This window comes from Ambystoma mexicanum, chromosome 13 (assembly GCF_040938575.1).
Source record: "Ambystoma mexicanum isolate Mex_15411 chromosome 13, UKY_AmexF1_1, whole genome shotgun sequence".
Taxonomy (NCBI): domain Eukaryota; kingdom Metazoa; phylum Chordata; class Amphibia; order Caudata; family Ambystomatidae; genus Ambystoma; species Ambystoma mexicanum.
Window position 1 is genome coordinate 508381681 of NC_090938.1, and position 16885 is coordinate 508398565.

Below are 16885 nucleotides of genomic sequence, written 5' to 3' on the forward strand. Positions count from 1 at the left end.
TAGACCCTCAATACCAAGTAGGTTGCACCAGTGTCTGCCCTGGTGTAACTACATTCATGGGAAACAGGCCCAAGGGCTCCATCGCAAGCGACCAAGACCTGCCAGCTTGAGACTTAACATCGTTAGGAATCATATCCGAAGTCAAATCCCACTTATCCCCTTTTAAATCCGGTGTCAGGTAGTTTGAATAATAATCCTCCCATTGGGAGTAGTGGTTAACCACGCCTGCACAAGCTCAAAAATAGAGTTCAAGAAATCGTTTAAGTCTGCTATACTCTTATGCCAATAAAGATTTAGCACTAGGATACTCATTTGTGAATCGGAAGAAATAGTTGTGACTGCCATAACCAACAAAAGGAAGGTTATACAATGGAAATGCCCTTATATTCAAAAGGGAATTGATTGCAATCAGCAGCCTCCCCCACCAAAGCCCTGCCCCCTTACTCGGTTTACCCGATTGAGTAAAGACCAGATATCCATCAAACATAGGAGGATCCACCAACCAAGGTTCCTGTAATAAAATAAAGTTGGCTGCCTTTAATTGCCTCAGTGCCTCAGGATTATTAAACAGATGTTGACTCTCTCTTGAATTCCAAGATATGATACTCAGATGTATATCACATATCCCATGCCTCTGGTCCAAAGAAGTGCTACGGGTCTGATTTTATCCATAAGGTAGATGTGACTGAGTCCCAGTCCATTTTTATGGGTCCCAAGAGCTCATTGTCATTCTAAACTAACCAGGCTCCTAATGGTCCAGAGTTAATGACTATTTTGAGCCTTCCCCCTGTAGACAACCTATTACATTCTTCCTCATGGCCAGACACATGCCTAATATCGGAATTAGTAGATTTGTTTGAAAATATTTGGCCGAATGGTACATTTGACAGAGTTTGGCCTGTACCATTTGACCAAATATATTCAAACAAATTAGCTAAAACATAGCGAACATGTGGCGCGGGGGTTGCAGGGGTTTCCCCCGCTTCCTCGATATTGGAGGCGGGGGATCAAAATAAATAAATAAATAAATTAATTAAAAAAAGAAAAAGTGACCCTGCGGCGTCAGATCCAATGCACGTTAGAGGGACGGATGTGACGCTGCACAGTTGCAGCGGATCAGGCAGTGAGCAAGCAGGTAAGTAGGGAAGGAGGGTTGGAGGTGGGTGGTGTGGGTGATGGTGTTTGACCATATGAAAAGTGACCGCATGCGGGCTGTTTTTTTTTGGTCAGTTTGCCACAGTCACTTTTCATACGATCAAACACCCTCAAACCCTAATATCAACTCCGGCTCAATATGTTTTTGTCTCTCCGAAAATACCAACTCCCTAACTAAGTTAGATCTAAAGTAGAGCATAGAGCAAACGGTGTGACTCTGATCGGGAAATGCCACCTGATCAATGTCCACTGATGTTAATAAGCCCCAGGTTGGAATATCCGAGAAAATTGTAAGGACATTGCTCCGATTCAAATACACCAACATCTCTGGGCCCAAAAGGATAACCATTTTTCATTTGGGCTGGTTGTTATATTGCCCCAGGAGAGGATTCTCAGTGGCTAAGTTACTATATTTCATGCACACCCGTTTATGATTCTGGGTGCCAGGCTGGACATCTCGCTCCTTTGCCTGTCTTAAATATCTGGGCCTGATTCAAGGAATTCTTGCAGGGAAAAGTCAGTGCAAAGTCATTTTTGTAGTACAAAATGAACTTTGAACTGAGTTTGCACTGTAAAAATACACTTTGCACAGTTACATGAATCAGGGTTTGTGTCGGCAATGCAAAGTCATAATTTTTTTTTTAACTTTGTTTATTGGCAGAAAGTTAAGACAGGCACAGTACAGGTTACACGGCAGCAATAAATCAATTTTGCATCACCAACATCATCACAAAATGACTAGGCACAGCTTCATCGGAAAAGAACAATTAGTGACTTGGAATGGGTCAGATAGGGCGAAAAGGAGGAATAATTACAGTTTCATGGCGTTGCGGGCCGTGTCACAAAGTCATTTTTAAGCAGTGCAAAGCCACTTTGAACGGTGCAAATAATTCCGTGAATCGGGCCCTGTATGGTTTTGGTCCGTCCATTGGGTTCCTAGAGACATGAGCATCAAGATTTTCTTTTTTTAATCATGCAAATGTCATTTATACAGCAATTGCCCGACCCTCAGGCTCAAAGTGGGGTCCAGATTTGGGGGTAGACTCAACCCAAAATAATGATTAGATTTAATACTTGAATCATATGCACTTGCTGTGTCCATAGAATCAGTAATTACTTACTTCATTCTGGGATGATCTTATTGGAAAATAAAATGTCTTTTATGTACTCTCCTGTTTAGAGGAGGGTTCCACAGATTGACTTATGCCATCACTCTGAGTTAGGGGTCGAGCAAAGTTGGAATCTCCATGTAGAACATGGGAGGCAGGAACAGAAGTGATCATGCCACCTATCGAGAGTGGAATCTTTTGTTCCATTAACAGGTCTTCCCTTTGCATGCTAGATACCTCTTCATCATGCCGAATGGGGTCCCAGTTTACACACTTACTAGTCCCGTTCACACCAGACCAGTTGGGACCTTGTAGGTCAGACTGAGTTACGGCCTCCAACCTTGTTGATGTCGCACTCAGTAAAGCCCCAGTATTAGTATCCAAAACAGTACACTTCTTCTGAGACTCAATTGAAGCCTCCTTATTCATAGTTTGTGTCGAAAAATCCTTACTCCAGGGTTTATGCTCCCACTGCAACTAGGGAAACAGACCTAACACGCTGTAGCCAACACTGCAGGTACTACAGACTGCTCACACTTATGTCCACACTTCGCGGGGGCTACTGTAGATGTAGCGTTCACGTATGGTAGGAGGAGCTCCCACTGCAACCAGCGAAAACAGACCAAACACGCTGTAGCCAACACTGTCGGTAATGCAGACTGCTCACACTTGTGTCCACACTTCGCGGGGGCTACTGTAGATGTAGCGTTCACGTATGGTAGGAGGAGCTCCCACTGCAACTAGGGAAAACAGACCAAACACGCTGTAGCCAACACTGCAGGTACTACAGACTGCTCACACTTGTGTCCACACTTCGCGGGGGCTACTGTAGATGTAGCGTTCACGTATGGTAGGAGGAGCTCCGACTGCAACCAGCGAAAACAGACCAAACACGCTGTAGCCAACACTGTCGGTAATGCAGACTGCTCACACTTGTGTCCACACTTCGTGGCACATTTTGCGGGAGCTACTGTAGATGTCGCGTGCATGGATGGCAGGAGGCGCTCCCACTGCAACCAGGAAAAACAGACCAAACACGCTGTAGCCAACACTGTCGGTAATGCAGACTGCTCACACTTGTGTCCACACTTCGTGGCACATTTTGCGGGAGCTACTGTAGATGTCGCGTGCATGGATGGCAGGAGGCGCTCCCACTGCAACCAGGAAAAACAGTCCAAACACGCTGTAGCCAACACTGCCGGTATTGCAGACTGCTCACACTTGTGTCCACACTTCGTGGCCCGTTTCGCCAGAGCTACTGTAGATGTAGCGTTCACGAATGGTAGAAAGCGCTCCCACGGCAACCAGGGAAAACAGACCAAACACACTATAGCCAACACTGCTGGTACAGCAGACTGCTCACACTTGTGTCCACACTTCGAGGCCCGTTTCGCCAGAGCTACTGTAGATGTAGCGTTCACGAATGGTAGAAAGCGCTCCCACGGCAACCAGGGAAAACAGACCAAACCCACTATAGCCAACACTGCTGGTACTGCAGACTGCTCACACTTGTGTCCACACTTCACGGCCTGCTTTGCGGGAGATACTGTAAATGTAGCGTTCAAGGGTGGTAGGAGGAACTCCGACTGCAACCAGAGAAACCAACAAACACGCTGTAGCCAACACTGCTGGTACTGCAGACTGCTCACACTTGTGTCCACACTTCGTGGCACATTTTGCGGGAGCTACTGTAGATGTCGCGTGCATGGATGGCAGGAGGCGCTCCCACTGCAACCAGGAAAAACAGTCCAAACACGCTGTAGCCAACACTGCCGGTATTGCAGACTGCTCACACTTGTGTCCACACTTCGTGGCCCGTTTCGCCAGAGCTACTGTAGATGTAGCGTTCACGAATGGTAGAAAGCGCTCCCACGGCAACCAGGGAAAACAGACCAAACACACTATAGCCAACACTGCTGGTACAGCAGACTGCTCACACTTGTGTCCACACTTCGTGGCCCGTTTCGCCAGAGCTACTGTAGATGTAGCGTTCACGAATGGTAGAAAGCGCTCCCACGGCAACCAGGGAAAACAGACCAAACACACTATAACCAACACTGCTGGTACTGCAGACTGCTCACACTTGTGTCCACACTTCACGGCCTGCTTTGCGGGAGCTACTGTAAATGTAGCGTTCAAGGGTGGTAGGAGGAACTCCGACTGCAACCAGAGAAACCAACAAACACGCTGTAGCCAACACTGCTGGTACTGCAGACTGCTCACACTTGTGTTCACACTTTCGCCTAAAGTTCAGTAAATTTTAGATGGACAGTCGACACATAGAGGTGCCAAAGTAGAACATTTACTAATAATAAGGAATGGGGAAACTTTATGGTACCTCCTACAGGGAATGTCCATGAGTCAAAAAGAAAATTCAGTAACCACAGAGGGACAAGGTATACCCGGCGCACAGAACCAGGTTCCGACTCCGAGATGCCTCTGCAGGTAAATATGTACGCTGTTAATTGTATGATACTTTACGTCCATATGTTCTCTATGGCTTGAACAGCATACTCCTGTTGTGATGAACCTTGGGCCAACAACAAACCACTCAGTGAACACGCCCACCCACGCCGTATGCACGCCCCCCCTGTACATAGGTGCAGGGACACAAATTCCCCTCCCCCACAGCTCAGTGCGGCGTCATGACATAGTGACAAACACCAGGCGCAAACCCCAGCCTACTGCACGGCAGTTCAAGGCTCGCCTCTGAACTTTCTTAGATAAGCCAGACAGTTTCCCCGGGCCGGCAATCATTAACACTGCCCTTCGCTGTGTTTTCCACGTTTCTCTGTCCGTGGGACATCAACATGTTTTCCGCTTTGCTTTCTGTGAATCGCGCTGCTCTCATCTTTGCCCTTTGATAAAGTTTACCGCGGGAAATCAGCGACTCTGTAGCAAACACGACGTCAATGGCAATTTTAGGAAGCCGCGGAATGCGTGCCAATACAGAGAACGCACAGCACATTAAGCAGAAAACGCAGCACATTTGAGCAGTCAGTGAAGTGTTAAGTTCCACGTTTCTATCCCCACATGTTTGATGAAATCAGTATGTGATTTTGTTTTACCGTATTCCCACTACCATATTGTGGAAATACGGTAGTGGGGGCTGTTTTGGTCATGATCTCTGCTGGAGTCCTAGAAAGGATATTCCCGAACACAGTTTGGCACATTGCTAGAGTTATAGAAAGGAGAGTGTGAGCATCACAGTTTGGCACACTGTTAGAGTTATAGAAAGGAGAGTGTGAGCATCACAGTTTGGCACACTGTTAGAGTTATAGAAAGGAGAGTGTGAGCATCACAGTTTGGCACACTACTAAAGTTGTAGAAAGGAGATTGTGAGCATCACAGTTTGGCACACTCTTCTGGAGTGGTAGAAAGGAGAGTGTGAACATCACAGTTTCGCACACTACTAGAGTTATAGAAAGGAGAGTGTGAGCATCACAGTTTGGCACACTACTAGAGTTGTAGAAAGGAGAGTGTGAGCATCACAGTTTGGCACACTCTTCTGGAGTGGTAGAAAGGAGAGTGTGAACATCACAGTTTGGCACACTACTAGAGTTGTAGAAAGGAGAATGTGAGCATCACAGTTTGGCACACTCTTCTGGAGTGGCAGAAAGGAGAGTTTCGCACACTACTAGAGTTATAGAAAGGAGAGTTTGAGCATCACAGTTTGGTACACTACTAGAGTTGTAGAAAGGAGAGTGTGAGCATCACAGTTTGGCACACTCTTCTGGAGTGGTAGAAAGGAGAGTGTGAACATCACAGTTTCACACACTACTAGAGTTATAGAAAGGAGAGTGTGAGCATCACAGTTTGGCACACTACTAGAGTTGTAGAAAGGAGAGTGTGAGCATCACAGTTTGGCACACTCTTCTGGAGTGGTAGAAAGGAGAGTGTGAACATCACAGTTTCGCACACTACTAGAGTTATAGAAAGGAGAGTGTGAGCATCACAGTTTGGCACACTACTAGAGTTGTAGAAAGGAGAGTGTGAGCATCACAGTTTGGCACACTCTTCTGGAGTGGTAGAAAGGAGAGTGTGAACATCACAGTTTGGCACACTACTAGAGTTGTAGAAAGGAGAATGTGAGCATCACAGTTTGGCACACTCTTCTGGAGTGGCAGAAAGGAGAGTTTCGCACACTACTAGAGTTATAGAAAGGAGAGTTTGAGCATCACAGTTTGGTACACTACTAGAGTTGTAGAAAGGAGAGTGTGAGCATCACAGTTTGGCACACTGTTAGAGTTATAGAAAGGAGAGTGTGAGCATCACAGTTTGGCACACTGTTAGAGTTATAGAAAGGAGAGTGTGAGCATCACAGTTTGGCACACTACTAAAGTTGTAGAAAGGAGATTGTGAGCATCACAGTTTGGCACACTCTTCTGGAGTGGTAGAAAGGAGAGTGTGAACATCACAGTTTCGCACACTACTAGAGTTATAGAAAGGAGAGTGTGAGCATCACAGTTTGGCACACTACTAGAGTTGTAGAAAGGAGAGTGTGAGCATCACAGTTTGGCACACTCTTCTGGAGTGGTAGAAAGGAGAGTGTGAACATCACAGTTTGGCACACTACTAGAGTTGTAGAAAGGAGAATGTGAGCATCACAGTTTGGCACACTCTTCTGGAGTGGCAGAAAGGAGAGTTTCGCACACTACTAGAGTTATAGAAAGGAGAGTTTGAGCATCACAGTTTGGTACACTACTAGAGTTGTAGAAAGGAGAGTGTGAGCATCACAGTTTGGCACACTCTTCTGGAGTGGTAGAAAGGAGAGTGTGAACATCACAGTTTCACACACTACTAGAGTTATAGAAAGGAGAGTGTGAGCATCACAGTTTGGCACACTACTAGAGTTGTAGAAAGGAGAGTGTGAGCATCACAGTTTGGCACACTCTTCTGGAGTGGTAGAAAGGAGAGTGTGAACATCACAGTTTCGCACACTACTAGAGTTATAGAAAGGAGAGTGTGAGCATCACAGTTTGGCACACTACTAGAGTTGTAGAAAGGAGAATGTGAGCATCACAGTTTGGCACACTCTTCTGGAGTGGTAGAAAGGAGAGTGTGAACATCACAGTTTCACACACTACTAGAGTTATAGAAAGGAGAGTGTGAGCATCACAGTTTGGCACACTACTAGAGTTGTAGAAAGGAGAATGTGAGCATCACAGTTTGGCACACTCTTCTGGAGTGGCAGAAAGGAGAGTGTGAACATCACAGTTTCGCACACTACTAGAGTTATAGAAAGGAGAGTGTGAGCATCACAGTTTGGCACACTACTAGAGTTGTAGAAAGGAGAGTGTGAACATCACAGTTTCGCACACTACTAGAGTTATAGAAAGGAGAGTGTGAGCATCACAGTTTGGCACACTACTAGAGTTGTAGAAAGGAGAATGTGAGCATCACTGTTTGGCACACTCTTCTGGAGTGGTAGAAAGGAGAGTGTGAACATCACAGTTTCGCACCCTACTAGAGTTATAGAAAGGAGAGTGTGAGCATCACAGTTTGGCACACTACTAGAGTTGTAGAAAGGAGAATGTGAGCATCACCGTTTGGCACACTGCTAGAGTTGTAGAAAGGAGAGTGTGAGCATCACAGTTTGGCACACTACTAGAGTTGTAGAAAGGAGAGTGTGAGCATCACAGTTTGGCACACTCTTCTGGAGTGGTAGAAAGGAGAGTGTGAACATCACAGTTTGGCACACTCTGCTAGAGTTGTAGAAAGGAGAGTGTGAGCATCGCAGTTTGGCACACTCTTCTGGAGTGGTAGAAAGGAGAATGTGAGCATCACAGTTTGGCACACTACTAGAGTTATAGAAAGGAGAGTGTGAGCATCACAGTTTGGCACACTACTAGAGTTGTAGAAAGGAGAGTGTGAGCATCACAGTTTGACACACTCTTCTGGAGTGGTAGAAAGGAGAGTGTGAACATCACAGTTTGGCACACTCTGCTAGAGTTGTAGAAAGGAGAGTGTGAGCATCGCAGTTTGGCACACTTCTGGAGTGGTAGAAAGGAGAGTGTGAACATCACAGTTTGGCACACTCTGCTAGAGTTGTAGAAAAGAGAGTGTGAGCATCACAGTTTGGCACACTGCTAGAGTTGCAGACAGTAGAGTGTGACCATTACAGTTTGGCACACTCTGCTAGAGTTGTAGAAAGGAGAGTGTGAGCATCACAGTTTGGCACACTGCCAGAGATATAGAAAGTAGAGTGTGACCCTTACAGTTTGGCACACTCTGCTGGAGTGGTAGAAAGGAGAGTGTGAACATCACAGTTTGGCACATTGTACTAGAGTCATAAAATGAGAGTGTGGCAAAAATAGTTTGGCGGACACTTCTGGAATCCTAAAAAGGAGAGTGTGTGCAACGCAGTTTGGCACACTCTGTTAGAGACAGGGGGTCATTACGACCCTTGAGGTAACCATGCCGCAATTTGCGGCATGCTTACCCCCTTACCGGGTACCAGGTCTGGGTTCCTTAAATGAGGAATTACCGGGTCATTCCAACCTTGGAGGACCCGGTAATTCCTCATTCGATGAACCCGGACCCGGTACATCCCCATTCTCATTCGAGCCCCCATAGGACTCAATGGGAATGGGGAGGGAGATAACTGCTCTCTGGTTTGCTAGCGGGACCCACTAAGGGCACCTGGCTTTACCAGGGGCCCTTTGCGAGTCCCGCGAGCAGACTCGTAATGGGGCAGTAAGGGGTTGATGGCTCCAGAACCATTACCGGCGCTGTTAACACCTTACCGCCAACCTTGTAATGATCCCCATAGGAAGGAGAATGTGACTGTCACAGTTTGGCACACTGTGCTAGAGTTTTAGAAAGGTGAGCATGACTATCAGTTTGGCACACTCTGCCCAGGTTGTAGAAAGGAGAATGTGTCTATCACCCTTTGGCACACTCTGCTGGGCTCATAGAAAGGAGAGTGCAAGCATCACAATTTGGCACATTCTGCTAGAGTTGTAGAAAGGAGAGCATGCCCATCACAGTGTGGCACACTCTTCTAGAGTCATAGAATGGAGAGTGGGTGTGTCACAGTTTGGCACACTGTGCTAGAAACATAGAAAGGAGGGGTTGACTATGACCGTTTGGCACACTCTGCTAGAGTCATAGAAAGGTGAGCATGACTATCAGTTTGGCATACTCTGCCAAGGTTGTAGAAAGGAGAATGTGTCTAACACCCTTTGGCACACTCTGCTGGGCTCATAGAAAGGAGAGTGCAAGCATCACAGTTTGGCACATTCTGCTAGAGATGTAGAAAAGAGAGAATGACTATCACAGTTTAGCACACTCTTCTAGAGCCATAGAATGGAGAGTGTGTGCGTCACCGTTTGGCACACTCTGCTAGAGACATAGAAAGGAGGGTTGACTATCACTGTTTGGCACACTCTGCTAGATACATAGGGCCTCATCACGAGTTGGGTGGTAACGCCGGTGCTATTAGCGCCGGCTCTAATAGCCCTATAGCCAAACCCCTGGCGCTATTAGCGCCGGATCACGGGTTTGGCGGAAGGGTTATTGCTCATTCCCCATTGGGCCCATTCGGGAATTCATCATTCCCCATTGGGCCCAAAGGGGAAAATTCACGCTATTACCGCCGGCGGATTTCCCACCGGCAGTAATCGTGCCAAAAATTGGCAATTTTGCCGCAGATTTCCCCCCAGCTTAGAGCTAGGGGGAAATCCGCCAAAGCCATGATCTGGTAGACCCTTAAATGCAGCGGTAATAGCGCTACCGCTGCATTTAAGGGTTACTGCCAGACTCGTGATGAGGCCCATATAAAGTAGGGTTGACTATCACTGTTTGGCACACTCTGCTCAGGTTGTAGAAAGGATAATGTCTCTACCACTTTTTGGCATACTCTACTAGAGGCGTTGAAAGTAGAGCATGACTATCACAATTTGGCTGGAGTTGTTGAAAGGAGAGTGTGACTCACAGTTTGGCACATTGCTGGGGTTGCATGAAAAGGAATGTGAGAATCACAGTTCAGTGTACTCTGCTGGATCTGTAGGAAGGAGCCTGGGCCTTTTGGGTATCAGGCAATAATGTCCCTATATATATGGTGGTTGTATATAATGTTGCTGGGAAAGGTTTGTGGTGACATTATATAGGTGACCATATATATATATGTATAGAGACAGGGGCCTGTCCCGAGCTGGCTGTGTGTGAGACACGGTACACGAAATTGGCACAGTGCTGCAAAATGTGGGATGGCTGGCCACCCTACAGACACACCCAACCCTGTTCCCCAACTTTGGGTTTCATCTGGTCTTGTTTAGCTGCCAACTTGATATAAGGTGAACACTGATAACTGCTGAACCCATATGCATGCATTAGTAATTGCCGAAACCCAGACCCTCACCCATAATGATAGGCTCACAAATTGTTTCAAGTGTTGGCAACAAAAAGGCCGTAGGATTTTATTGTACAGATATGGGTTATGACAATAACAATATCACATATCATGATGGTATCATACTTTTGGGCACCGGGTCCTGAGGTTACCCCCTCGGACCCGTGCCGCCTTCTTGTGTCCCACGATTTGTTGTGGGCACCGTACAGTGCCTTGTACTTCTTTTTGTTCTTCTCCCCTTTTGTAGGGTGGGTGGGTTCTGTGGTAAAGAAGCAAGAAGATTTGGAAGACACTGAATAAACAGTGAACCTCCTGTTTGCTTGGGTCCCCGTTCAGGGTCCACAAACAGATTGTGTTTACTCTGAGCATGCTGCTCTCATTTATAGGACCCAGGGAGGCCCTGGGTCTTTGTTGTGTATGTGATGGGGGCCGCTGTTGTCGCAGCCCCCGGCCGGATAGCCGACTGTCTGACCCCCTGGTGGGGGCAGATCTTTGAACCTGGGCCCCGCCTGATGGTTGTTTCCTTGTGGCGCTTTAGCACCTTGCTGTTTGGAGGAAGGGTGCGATGACTGTTCGCACCTTACCCTTCCGTGGCTTTTGTGCTGCTGAGACTGCGTGTCTCCGTAGCTGGGGGGAAGGAGAGGAGCAGGCGCGGGGGGTTGGGGCTGCTCCTCTCCCAGCTGCCGATGGTAACAGCAGTTAACCTGCCTCGCTTGTCGGATGCCCATGCAGCATTGCCCAGAACTCGCACAGAGGGGAATTTCTTCAATCACGTGGAGCTTTTTGGCCCATTTCAAAACAACCTTATCTAAGTGGCTGCATTTTAATTGTTTTCCTTTTCATGTATCTATTACAGCTATGGGTGCTATAGGTGGGCAGCTAGGGCAAGCACATGCCCATCTTGCATCACAACTATGCTCCCATTTTACTCCCTTCCCTCCTGCTTCCTTTGTATCCCATACAGCATTCTTTTTGCCACCTTCTTTTTTCCTTACTTGCAATTTCCTCTCTACCATCTCATCCTTTCCTGCTCTTTTTGAACACTATGTCGGCCCCTGTACTTGCTTCATTCCTTGAACCTCCTGCCTTTTTCTTTCTCCATATCTGTCAAAGGTTCTTTTGCTTCTATTTGCATACTCACTTGCCTTCCTTTCCTCAATGTTCCCCTCATTTACCAAGGTCACACCATTTGCCTTCACATTGCTACCCCTCCACTCCAGATTCCTCCCTCACTTGCCTTTCTCCTGCCCTCCCTCACTCTTCATGTCTCCCTGACTCTGTAGACCTCCAATATTCCCCATTCTCCTCACACTCCTGAACCCCCTGCTCTCTATTTCCCTTGCCTTTAATCCTCTGTACCCTGCATTTTCCCTCACTCTTATCCCTTGTTAACTATTGTCCCATTCTCCTGCCCTCGTTCATTCTCTGTACCCATTAACCCTTTGACCCTCACCTGGCTCCGTTCAATCACCTTCTCTCCTGCTTTTCCTCACTCTCCCTTATGCTTCAGCCCTCCTGAATTCTCCACTCTCCTGTCCTGCCAGTGTCCATGTTACCTGCTCCTTCCCTACTTTTCTCACTCACTATCCTGCCCTTATTCACTCTCCATTTCCATTCCCTGACTTGCAGCAGGGACCTGTAGGTCTGGAAGAGATATGGAGGCAGTGGGTCGGATATAAGGTGTATTTCAAGTGCCCCAGGCAGCTCCCACAAGAAAGTAACTGCTGGTATGTTTTAAGATTAAAAGGTGTACTCTTTAAAGTAACTGATGTTCAATTATGTTTCAAGTGTGTGGCGTAAGAACACCGGGGACCTGCCCAAAATGGTTCTGCATGCTGTAGGAATTATCCTGTGATGTCACCTCCTGTAATGTCCCTTCCCATTGCCCATGGCCTTGAACCCTATCATTTCCAATATTAGGTTTAGACTTGATCATTCAATAGTACCAATATTGAAAGCAAAGCCTAGCGAGGAGGCCCAGCTGTCTCTAGCTAGAGTCGGACCCACAAACACAGAAAACCAAAAAACACAACTTAAAAAACAATGTAGCATTTGTCCCTAAAGTTCACTATTGTGCAACTCTGTCTACTCTAGGCTGTGCCTCCATGACCCGCCTACCTGGGGCCCTCTGTCATTTTTGCCCACGAGGCCCTTTGCCCTAAATCTGCCACTCTCCTCAAGATATATGAATTCAAAGTGCTGACTTTTTGCTAATGCCCTCTCTGTGTCCCAGAGATTTTTCACAATCCTAGTTTCCAATTAGGCCCACAAATCCTGCTGAAATGACCAATTGCCTGTCTCTGAACATAACATGGACATGGCTGACACTGTCCCAGCTCTGTTGGCATTTCAGTCGCATTGGTCTTTACAAAACCCTACCAATTTCACATTAGGGCTGTCCACCTCTGCACACAGACTGCGCCCTACCTGTGCATTATAGCCCAAGATATGTTGTGCTTAGCCTGTGATTTACACTGTCAATATGTGATAAGAAAATGCTTCCTTTGCACATTCAATGGAGAATTGTAAGAAGTCCACTGCTTAACAGGAACCCAGCTTGGCACCTGTCCAGCTTCTTTAGAGCACATTACGCGATCGGGCAAGTCCTGTCGCCATCTTCCTCACAAAGAGTGCTTATCACTGCCATAATTGCGCTCTTATCAGGTGCAGGCATTTACTAGAAAACACCTTGCACCTGTTTACAAGAGACAGAGAGCATGCCCCATGCAGGTGCTCAAATCACTCCATTCCCAACCAGCCGTCCTTTGCTCTAATCCTGCTGCCTTGCCCTGCCCGAGGTGTGCTCGTGGGCCACTCACTTGTTTTCCACTAGAGCCAATTACATCACAGTTATTGTCTGTGTGCAGGGACCCGGAACAAGATGGAGCGGTGCCATTGGATGGTACTGCCATTGGATTGTACTGCTGGTGGGCTACAGGCTTTTGGAGAAAGTACTGGTGCATCTGATAAGCAGTACTGCTTCGATGCGCAAGTGTACTAGGAGGCTCCACGTGGTGAATGGCGAAAGCTAGGCTGCCGTGGGTGCCCAGAATGTCAGGATAATTAAGACTCGGCCATAGAGTGTGCATAAGTTCAATGCATGAGAATCCAAAGAGAATAAAACATGAATTCAAACAGATAAATCAGATGTTTCGTGCAATGTTGCTCTTCATCAGGACAACGTTTTCCATCCATAACCAAAATGCATTTGTTAATCCAATTAATTATGTGTCTCTATACAGACGAAGACACAATTCACATACATATTTTCACATCTGTGCTAATTGAGTTTACAGAGACCCTATGGCCCGAGCTAAAATCATTAAAATATATCCTCTAAAATACGCTCCTGCAAACTATGGGTTATTTTGTATAACTATCGACAGTGCCGTTTAGGGTCTTTGACTGAGGTTTAGGTTGGTGGCTCATGAAAAATGTCAGTCAGTGCCAGGGATACCCGTTATGAACACACAGGGTGATTGTTGAAAATTGAAATTAGTTTCAAATGTTGCTATTGCGGTGCCGATTGTACACTCTTGGGAGAGGGATTTTGCACATAATGAGATGCCATCGATTTCTGTGTACAGTTCCCCCAATTCAGGGCCCTCTCTATCAGGGTTAAAAGCCAATTGCGGGGATCAGCGCACCTGCAAAACAAGCTATGATAACCATGGATCGAAGTCAAGCATCAAAATCATTTTGGAGGATTTGAAGGATGCTCAGCAGGACTGGGTGTCAAGGGGTTCTCAAGTGATGATTGGAGGTCGGGACATATGTCGACAGCAAACAGGATGGTGATTTCCTAGCTGGCGTTTCAAGTCTACACACCCCCGAACGGACAGTCACTTTCACAGGTTCCCAAATAGAGTTCCGGATCAGCCTACCTGGAAAAGGCATCTCTCGGTGTATTGGGTACCAAAGAGAGGTTTCTGATTAGTTCACCTGGAGAACGGTGCTCGGTATTGCTTGTTCCATTGTGGAGTAACGGGTAGGCCGCTCAGGATCATGGATTATCAAAAGAAGTCCATGGTCAGTAAATTTGGAAAATCACGCCCAGTGCCATGGATTATGAGCCTAAATATGGAGGAAGTAACTGAGGCGAGGACAGCTCCAGATCTTGGGTTCAAACAGGAGTTCATGTTAGGAATACCTTTTAAAAAGGTGCTCGATGTCAAGGGTTCTCAAAGGAAGTTTGGGGTCGGTAACGATGGAGAGGGACAATATAGCACAGGTTACCAAAAGCATTTCTGAGTCTGCACAGGTGGAGAATTAGAATTCTTTATCATTGATTGGAAGCCCAGTGTCACCGCTTCCCAGATAAGTTCTGACTGACAGCTACGCTGAAGGCCCACAGCCACTAAAGATGACAATCTTGTCTAGGGAGAATAGCTCAGGGGCAATGTGCTCACCTTGGAAGCAAGACAACACGGAGCACCACAGGCCCGATCCCGAGTCCAAACTTAGCAACCTCTGGGTATTAAGAGCTTATAAATAACCTATTTTATCATAACTTATTACAGTTGTGATGTCATAATGCCTGCTGCTTGAGCTAACCAGAGCAGAATTCCAGCTGCCACAGAAGCCTTTCATTACAGTGGTGGCCAGCTTTTCCGATTCCTTCCTCCTAAAGTGCCTCTCTGTGTCAATTTACAGCTGTTGCTTGACAAGGAGCTCTTTACTGTAGTATTTTAATTTTGAATGAACACTGCTGGAGCTTAACACAATAGAGCAGGAATACAACTGCATGTTATAATTTAAACCACAAAAGGATTTTAATAGCAGTGCATTAAACTAATTACATAAATAAATACATACGTACATTACAGGCTGGATGTTATGTTTTTCTTACGTCCGAACGGCTTCCACATTTATTATATCTTTTACCAACTTGAAGATTTTCACCATTACCATAAGTAAGAGGCCAAAGGGGTGGGGCCATGTATGTTAAGGAATACAATACCCTCTTCCATACATAAAAAGGACATTGCGAGACACCGCGAATGATGTGACCTTAAAAAAGAACTCAAACTTCAGTACCTCCTTTTGGTCACAGAACTCCTCTGGGACTTGAAATGTCATTAAAATGTGCGGCAAGAAATACTTTACCCAATACAAAATGTATTATAATTCTCCAGTTGTAACATCATAATGGACCAAATATACCACAATCCACCGGTTGTGATGTCAGCAGACACGTCCTGTCAAGAATCAAAGCTCATGCGCGTTGATGGTAGCCGCGGGAGGCCCATTCTCCACTGAGTGATAGATCATCCAGGTGCATAAAGTCACAGCTGCACTCTCAAAAATTCAGATAGCTCCCTTTCTAAACATCTCATTATTTTCATAAAGTCCAGGTAAGAATTTACTACTTAAGCAATAATGCCCTGGCGCCCATAATTACATGCTTCAGCAAAGTGAGTGGTCCCTTCTCACTTTCCATGGCGGCGAGTCGCGCAGCATGTTGCGCCGAGAACAGTAGTGTTCCTGGCGCAGGAGAATGAAAAAGACGGTAAGTGGTATGGGGCATATCAAATAAAAAACTAAACTAGACCTGTTAATGAGGCGGGGAAGATGGTGGCCTCCCGCACTGAGGAGGCTTGGAGCGGTGGGATTACCATATGGTAATGCCCCCGCTCCGACCCTCCTCATTGGCTGGGAGGCCTAAGCCACGCCTCGGCCGGGTACTATTCTAAATTAGAATACCCATTATCATTGTGGTATTATATAACCTAGCGCACCCCTATCAAGTGCGTTTTCAGGCTATCATTACATTTCCATGCCTCCGGAAAGCGTTAAATCGGCACCATTTCGTTTTAAAAGCCCTGTATAATTAGCATGTGCTATTGAGGGTAGACTACACTGTGTAATATCACTATGAGTGGGTTCTGTGATGAGTTAATGAACGGTGTCCAAAGCTTCGCTTGTTTGAAGATCAACATGTTTTATAATTAAAGCACATGTTACATTTTATGCAACTTTATTTCATTTGTGAATAGTATGCAAAACATAATGTTCTTTCTCATTTCAATCATGAAAGGATATTTCCTAGTTTGATTTAATTGTATGCTAATTGTTTTGAATACAGGGACTATGGTGAGGTTACAGCAAAGGAGATCCTGGGTCTAGTTCGATAGCCTTGTGCTAGTTTGGTTTATGCCTGTTTCTGCAGAGACATTACGATTCTGCACCTGCTGAAAAACACACAAAGGGTTAATGCCCCCCCAGGCCCTGGTGTGACGGAGCTGATTGACGCAGGCTCTGCAACATC